Genomic DNA, 8,545 nt, shown 5'->3' with positions numbered 1-8,545 from the left:
AGAGAAAGAGAGAGAGCAAGGTCAGAGCCGCATGACTAATATGCCCAATCATAAAACTAATCTTCATGAAAAAGCTCATTAAAATAACGCATACGCCTCGTTGGACGCTGTCAACAAGCCAGCCTTAGGCGAAGCATATAAAACAAGTCAACAGCAACAACAACAATGAGGAGTGAGAATAGCAACGAGAGCAATGACAGCAAACATTAAGAATATGTAACAAATGTGCAGAGCTGATAGATGTTGTGACTGTAAATGCGTCTGGCATTTGGTCTGGCCTCAGCCTGAATGTGTGTATGACTACGTGTGTGTGTGTGAGTGGGGTTAACGCTCTTCCTCCAACTAGAAACTGGTTTTTGCGGCCAAGAAGTCTAACCGAGCAAATTAACATAAATGAATTTGCAGCTGTCGCTCGTAAAGTTATTACACCGTACCAGACAAATGTGGCCGGGACCCGGGAACAAATCACACTGACCTACTAGTTAAGTGTGTGTGTGTGTGTGTGTAAGGGGAAGGGCTGTGTTTGGTTTACGGGCTGAATTAAAGATGTGAATGGAAAGTTGGGTTTGTGCACTGCAAACATGTGGCTTTAATAACGCCACATGAATCATTTATGCTATGCTAAATCCCAAATAACCAACGACGACGACGACTACAATAGAAGAGTCTCACGCTCTAAAGCCGAGTCGAAGGTGCCAAGCATATTAAGTAATACACCAGCAACAGCAACAGCAACACCAACAGCAACAGAAGCAGCAACATCCGCAGCAGCAGCATCAGCGGCGACGACTTTAAGAACGAAGGCACTAACCTACAACAATAAGCAAAAAACTGTGTCAGCCGAACAACAAACAGAGAAACACTGAGAGAGAGAGAAGACGTTCTGAGAGAGAGAGAATGTCGCTTGTCCTGCGCAGTGAGAAACGCAATCCACAAACAAAAATTCGAAAATGGGCAAAAACATGCTCGCTCACTGGCGTTCGTATCGTTCGTAACATTGACCAAGAAAAATGGTGAAACGCAATGCCGACAGCAGCATCCGTCTTCAGTCAAACGGCGTTGCTGTTAGCGTGCACAACACACACAACACATCCTTCCCGAAGCCCGGCCACGTCCCAAGCATTGAGCGTGTGTGCGTGAGTGCGTGTTCTTTGTGCTTCAACTTTGAGTCGTCGATCTGCCAGAAATCGCGTGTGAATACGCGCAAAAATATAACCCACACACACTCACCGGCAAAATCGCAGAAATAAATTGCAAAATAACGAAATAGGAATACCAGCGTAAAAAGAATTCAATTGTTGCATGTTTGCTCAATGAGGCGCAACTAATTGTTGTTGTTGTTATTGCAGTGTGTGTGTGAGTGTAATCGAAATCAAAATCAAATCAAATTAAATTACAAGTCAAACGTGGTCAAGTGAAAAACCTGTGTATGTATTTTGCTGTATTTTGACTTGTTGCAAAAGTTTGCCATCAAATTTCTAAGGTGCTTGAAAGGCTTCGCCGTAAATGGGCAGCTAATTAGAATTGTGTCTACGGCATCACTTTGGGGGAGCTAAAAATAAATTTCCACTTAAGTTCGGGCAACAGACACGGCCAATTAAATTGGGGAAGCAAAATCGATACAAAAAGATCAAAGGCAAAAGGAGCGTATCAAATGCAGTCAACGATATTAAATTCGATTAATACATTAAAGTGAGCCCGTAAATCTGCAACTAATAAAACAATTAAGCCTCAACTGACAACAATACACACATATATATCTGAAATAAAATTAAATGCAAAAGTGTCGAGCAAATTAATCAAAAGTGACAAAGGATAAAAAGCAAAAAAAAAACAGATGTTGCGCATGAAAATTGAATTGCGAGTGCCGGCTTAGGGCAATAACAATTGCAATACGAAACGTAATCGAAATCGAAATGTAATCAAAGTGTTTGACGTTTTGACCTAAAAATATATCTACTTGCATTTATAAATATACTATATATATACATATATTTATAAGCTTTTACGATATCGTCATGCAAATTGTGGAAATTACTGTGAAAGCAAAATACAAATAAAAATTGATATCAAATTTTTCAAATGGCAAAACTGCAATAAATCGATGGCATAAATGTGTCTAAGTGTTTTTATCTCTCGCTCGTGTGAGTGCGCTCGTGTGTGTGCAATAATTGAGCACACATTTTGAAATATTGAAAAAAAATATATATCTATAAATTAATAACGTCCATAAAATATAGAAAGGTTTTCGCTGGCATAATTTAGGCTTATAAAACATTTTAAGCCGCGCTACCAAACACATTAAAATAAAAAGAGGAAATAGTGTGGAAAAAAGGCAAAAATCACATGGAAAAAAGTGTCATATCAATTTGTGTTTACATGTGTGCATTTGAGTGTGTATCCGTGTGTCATAAACAAAACGACAATTTGGATTAGCTGAGGCATAAAAAAGAACCACTCTTTTACTGGTGAGCAAAGCTGTAATAATTATTCATAAATGAAAAGCATAAAATACATTTGTATTCATTTGCATAACAATACATCAAATTACTTGCCAAAGTGTCTTAATTCAATTATGCTGTTTAGATAGAAATAAAAAAAAAGTCTATTCAAATTAACATGTTATACAGAAAACAAAAAACTGAATTTAATTGATCAAAATACACAATTACGAAGGAACCTTATGTTCCAAGTTCTTTGAAACTTTGCTATATAAATAATTCATTATTCATTATATTCGTAATTAGATGCCAGAAAACAATCTGTTGAAATAACAAACAGCGCAAAAGGCATGTTTCTGGTGGCGAAGTCGAGGTGGGAATACTTCTTTGCTCCAGCACTTCAATTTGGCTGAAGATAAATGAAACTTGTGTAAAAAAAATCGCAGCAAAATCATTTTTGCGCTATTAATCAAAACACAGCTATCAAAGAGGATCAGTATTAAAATTGGCTTTAGACTGAATTTAAGCAATCACTTTACAAATTGAAGCTGAAAATTGTTTTCGAGTATATGTAAATTAATGAAATTTGTGTATTGACTAAGTAAAATTCTGCTTTAAATAAAGTAAACTGCGAGTGCAGTAAAATTTTTAATGTGAAAAACTTGTTGTGAAGTTTTTTCATATGAACTGCAGCAATTTACAAGTATTGTTTAGCAATTATTTAGATAAGGTCTACGACAATTTTCTGCTTATTTCCCAGGGTATTCAAGTGATGCGGCGACTGTAATTCATTATTGATTTCTTTTTTGTGTTGGCATAAAAAAGAAATTAATTGATTTCTAATCTAAAATTGACGAAAAACCCACTGAGCCGACATAGAAAGTAAACAGCACACTTGACAACTTTTTGCTGTTCTGCAGCTCTCTTTTTCGCTTCCATCATCCATCTGCCAAGTTCTTGTTGGCATTTCTTTTTTTTTTTTCCTCACTGACAAAGTTTGCTGTGTATGTGTGTGTGTGTGTGTGTGGATTTTGAGGAAATGTCATCTAGCAGCTAAAACTTCCATTCCCCCCGAGGAGTTTGTTGTTGCTGTTGTTGCATGTAATTAATTTTGGCTGGCAGGCTAAGAACTGGCGAAGGCAGATAGAACATGAACTGGGGGAGTAATTAATTTAAATTAAGCTTAAATTGTTTTGATATATAATGTAAGATGACGCAGCAGCGAGACATACAGCTTAGACCTGCGGCGGTTTATTGGCTTAGCAACAGGCTATGGTCAGCGGCTGGCTGGCTGGCTTACGCGGCGTATGCGCAATGTATACGCATTATCTCATTTACATTAATTGCCGCCATGAGTTGTGACGCAGACCTTAGCGTATTACATTCTTCTTGCTTTCCTGATTGCACGGGAAGGAAGTTGTAATTTCTGAAATTGATCTCAAAAGAATTTCCTCCCACTCAACTTGTTGACAACAAAGTAACACAACACAAAACTGAAACATTCAATTTAATGCTGTTTGCTGCTTTTCCTTCTTTCGCTTTGACTTTGCCTGGCACAGTTTACGTTTTTTTTTTCTGCTGTAACTCGAGCAGTTGGATTCTGGCCTGGGGGATTGCTGGGTAGATTTTTGATGCGTTTCGAACTGTGTCGTAACTTGTAACTGAAACTGCATTTGGGTTGATGGACTAACAATCGCTTTGCATAATGCAAATTAAATGCTTCGTTTTACGCTTTTGCGTAAATGGAAATGCTATCGATTGCCAACTCGATTTTCCATCGCACTCCGGCATTGATTGACATTGATTTATTACGGGCTTTCTGCGAAATGAAATATTTTATTTATGCTTATGTTTATGTGCGATATATTCGCATTTCCTTTTTTCCCACTGCACTCAGCGATCAAATATAAATATGTAGGCGAAGTGTTTTCTAGTTTGGTTTATGTTTATTGTGCAGTTTGCAGCTGTGCGTGCTCAGTTAAGTAAATTCTTTGGCCAGCTTAGCCAGGGCGCCACAAAATGCCAACGAGGCTTGGAGTGCTTGACAAATATGGCCGAGGGTAGAGCTAAGCAAATCCTCCGCATCTCGTTTGCCTGGCCGACTTTCCACCAACAGCTGCTGCACAGCGGTTTATGCGGTTGACTGTCTCTGTGTATCTGCATCTGAGTCGTTACAGCATAGAGTGCGGCATAGAGTGGCAGGGGTCTAAGTGGAAACCAAACGACGTAAACAATTTGTAAGTCATGTGTAAACATCATAAGTTACGCGCATTTCTGTTCAAATTATAAGCACTTAATGTCGCACCAGGGATGTGGAATGCGCGGAGTAACAAAAGTGGCAGCTAGCTAAGAGCTAAGAGCTGGGTGTAGGCAACGCTACGTATACGTGATGCGCAAATGCGTAAATATTACGCATACGCCACGTTTGGCACTGAAGAGCATAGTCGTTAAAGCCAGCGCACAAACACAGAGGAGACACAGAGAATGAGACACAGCTGCTCGAAGGCGTCTCTCGTTCTCGTTCTCGTTCTCGTTCGCTTGCTAGTTAGTTAAACAGCAGCCAAGTAATTAGATTTTTCCACATGATGGCGACATTGCAGTTTAGTTTCAAGTGTAAACAAAGAGATGGTAGAGCTGGCTGGAGTGCGCTGTGCCACGCCTCTTACGCCAGCCGCCCATACAATTCAATTAAAAAGCAAACTCGCAAGCGAAAACTTAATGCGTTTAATGCGTGAGGGGCAAGCAAATGGATTAGTGCCACAAGCGAAACTCCGACTCACACGCCACAACTAGCTACTTCTTACTGCCGCAGCTACAGCGCTGTGCCATAAAGTTTATCCATATGCCACATGCCACACGCCAAATCTCAAAAGTGTGTGCACAGTTGTTCCCCGTGCAACGCGTGCAATTTTTTGCCCGCCTTATTTTTCGGCGTAAGCTTGTTTGCTGCCACCCCCTTGTTACATGTTTGTCAGGGGCCGTGAGCAAAAGTTATGGCAGGATATTCCCACCCATCCCCGAAAAAAAATAGAAAACTGTATGCAACGCTTTTCACGCTCTTGTCGCGCACGTGGACCCGCAAATTTCATGTGACTTTGCTCAACACATTAACAAAAAGTTTTCGCTGCCTGCAAAACAGCGAAAAAAAACATTTCACTACCTGCGCTGCTGCACTGAGCTTTACAATTGCTTTTGGCATTTGTGCTTTGAGGTCGAACTGCATAAAAATGGAATAACATTTTATGCATCCCTCTGGCAGTCAAAAATATACAAAATATTAAAGTCTTCGTTTGTGAATATTTTAAATAATAATAGTCAGCAGAGATTTTGGCCTCAACTAAATCAAAGCAAAGCCAAAATATATGAAACATATATAGAAAACTCTCCGGTTCAGTTGCTGCTGTGTGCAGTGTGCAGATAAAACAAGCTGCATATAAATCATGTCATGCCCAAGATAAAGAGAGTGCAAATAGCCCAGGAAAAGTAGAAAAGTAGACTCCCGACTTCCACTGGAACTGCAGCGTCGAGCAAATGCCACTGCAATGGCCATGGCAATGGGGCAAAAGTGTAACGAATTTCGTTGTTTTGCTTCGTGGTTAAGCCAGACAGACACACATAGAGAGAGAAAGAAAGACCTGAAGATCCTGGCGAACTGAGACCCGAGAGACATTGTTTGATTTAGTCAGCTTACCATGCAAAATGCGAAGTATATAGTTTTATGTGTATTTGTGTTATAATTGAATTACCGTTGGAAATCATGCCAAAAACTAGAAATTAAAATATTGTTTATCTTTGGGATTAATGCATGACAAGTTAATACTTTGCCAACGGGCAAGAGAGATAAATTCAGTTCATCAACTAACAATTTTAAGTTGAATAAACTTTTGTTTTATGAAGCGAAATTTGTTGCACATTGTTGGCGATAATTATTCGGCTATGCTTGAATTGCGCTGATTGCAAGTGTAATAAGTAACTTTTCAGTGTATAAAATAACACTATTTATTATATTAGAAATGTGAAATTCATAATTAGGAATTTATTACAATTTTTTAAAGTAAAATATTCTGTTTCATTTTTGCAAAATAATGTGCGAAACTTAATAAAATTTTAACAGAAATATTTTCTGTCCAGCTTGTAATTATATTAAATAATTTAGTTTGGGAGCTAAATTGTTTTTTTTTTTTAAATATTAGAAAAGAATATGTGACACAAAATAAAATATATTAGTGGTGAACTATTTATTACAGTAGAAATGTGAAATTCATAATTAGGAATTTATTTCAATTTTATATAGCAAAATATTCTGTTTCATTTTTGCAAAATAATGATTTATCATCACTGATGTAGGGACTAAAATGTATTATTATCTAAAAAATGAAGTGTAATACAATTTCTATCAGAATTTCGTTAAAGAATTTATTAATATTTTTGTAGTAAATTAATATAATTTATTTCTATATAATTTTCTACTTAATTTAATACAGCTTTAATGGAAAAATTGTGAGTTGCAAAAATTGAATAAAAATAAAGCAATTTTCCAATAACTAAATTATGAAGCTAAGCAAGCGTAATTTTCAGCTGACCTACATTCAGTATCTTGTTGACTTTTCTTAAACTACGAACTCAATCAGTTGCTCACTCACTCCGCGTTATGCCAGACATAATTATAAGTTGATAGCTCTGCAGCGTAAGAAGGCAAAAAGTTGAGCATAGAAGAACGTTGGAGATGGAAGTTGTTCCCAGGACAACCATCGAAATTTGCTGATAATCCCCAAGTAATTGTACGCTTTAGCGTAGAGACTTGACTCTGGCTGTCAATTTATTGACTTGGACATCGTCGACGTCGTCTTCGTTGCAGATGTCGCAGGTAGTTAACAGTGCCAGCTTGTTGTTGTTGTCGTTATTATTGCCATTACATTTGATTTTCTATTTCTGCTTATACCTTTTTGGCATCAGCAAACAACTTTCCGATTTTTCTGCTGGTACTCTGTTTTTTTTTTCTTCTGTCGTTGTTGTTGTTGTCTGGGCTTAGAAGTTGGCAGCAAAGACGCAGTTAGCACGTCTCAAAGTTTTCCCCACTTCAATTTTTATTATGCGATTTTATTTATTTTGATTTTACCCAAGAGAAAGTTTGCCACGACACCGTCGTCCGTCGTAGGAGGTAGTATCTAATGATGTTAACAGCTCAGGGCTTATCCTGTGAAGTAAATCAGCTTACCCATCTAATAATAAGTACTGACTTCACTTCGCTTGGCCAGTTGCCATATATATACGAGTATATATATATAAGTATTTCGACTGCATTTTGTGAGACCTTAACTAAGAGGCTTGGCCACGATTTCCCCGCCCGTAGCTTAATTAATACCTGCATACAGAGTTTTTATGTACGTTTTACCCATATGGAATTTCAATTTTCACATTCTGCCGTTGCCCTGCAGCACTGCAGCAGTGAGGAAAGTGGAAGGAGGAAGGAAAATGCAATTATTTTTACTCTGCTTTCGCACCCACTTACATGCAGTTTGAAGTTGGAGTTGGAGTTGGAGTTGTATGCAGTTATCCTGCAGCATCCTGTTGTCCTGTTGCCGGACGGTGTCGCTTGCGCTTCCGGCGCATTGATGGTCATAAATTTTTAAACAACAGAAATTACAATTACTCTCTGCGTTACCGTCGCATCGTGAGAGGGGTGAACAAAATGGCGAAAAATGCATAATGAAAGCAATCCTTATTAAAATATAAATCACGCAATGCTGCAGACAACACTCACTGTGCTTCCTTATTTCCACACAATATCTGTCAGATCGCTGCTCTCCTCGACTCTCTTGGCGAGTGGGTACAATAATAATAATACGAGCAGCTGTCAGTCAGCACACCCGCGGCGTGCGTTAAGGCAAATAATTAATTGGCTGCATTATGGACCTTGCAACTGCCACATTCGGCATCAAAGCGACAGACACACACACGAGAACATTGGGTAAACATTTTAAATGGAGGGCCACCTGTCACTGGCAGCAAGCCGACAGCAATTCGGCCCCAATTCGAACCATACCAATACCACACAATCAACTCCACTCGGGGCCATTATGGGTAGCATAATTTTCAACTTG

At 38.5% G+C, this 8,545-nt stretch overlaps 1 protein-coding gene across 1 annotated transcript in view; it reads left to right on the top strand.

Annotated features, from left to right (window-relative positions):
* The first annotated feature begins 2,216 nt into the window (after nucleotides 1-2,216).
* The window catches only part of LOC132798436 (putative neural-cadherin 2), a 160,668-nt gene continuing 154,339 nt past the window's right edge, over nucleotides 2,217-8,545 (top strand). Inside the window, exon 1 of the mRNA XM_060810289.1 lies at nucleotides 2,217-2,468. The gene's annotated coding sequence lies outside the window, so the exon portion shown is untranslated. The remainder of the gene's footprint in view (nucleotides 2,469-8,545) is intronic.

Source organism: Drosophila nasuta, chromosome 2L, assembly GCF_023558535.2.
Source record: "Drosophila nasuta strain 15112-1781.00 chromosome 2L, ASM2355853v1, whole genome shotgun sequence".
NCBI classification, from domain to species: Eukaryota; Metazoa; Arthropoda; class Insecta; order Diptera; family Drosophilidae; genus Drosophila; species Drosophila nasuta.
Note: the sequence above shows the minus strand (reverse complement) of the source record. Positions and strands in the feature narration are given on the sequence as shown.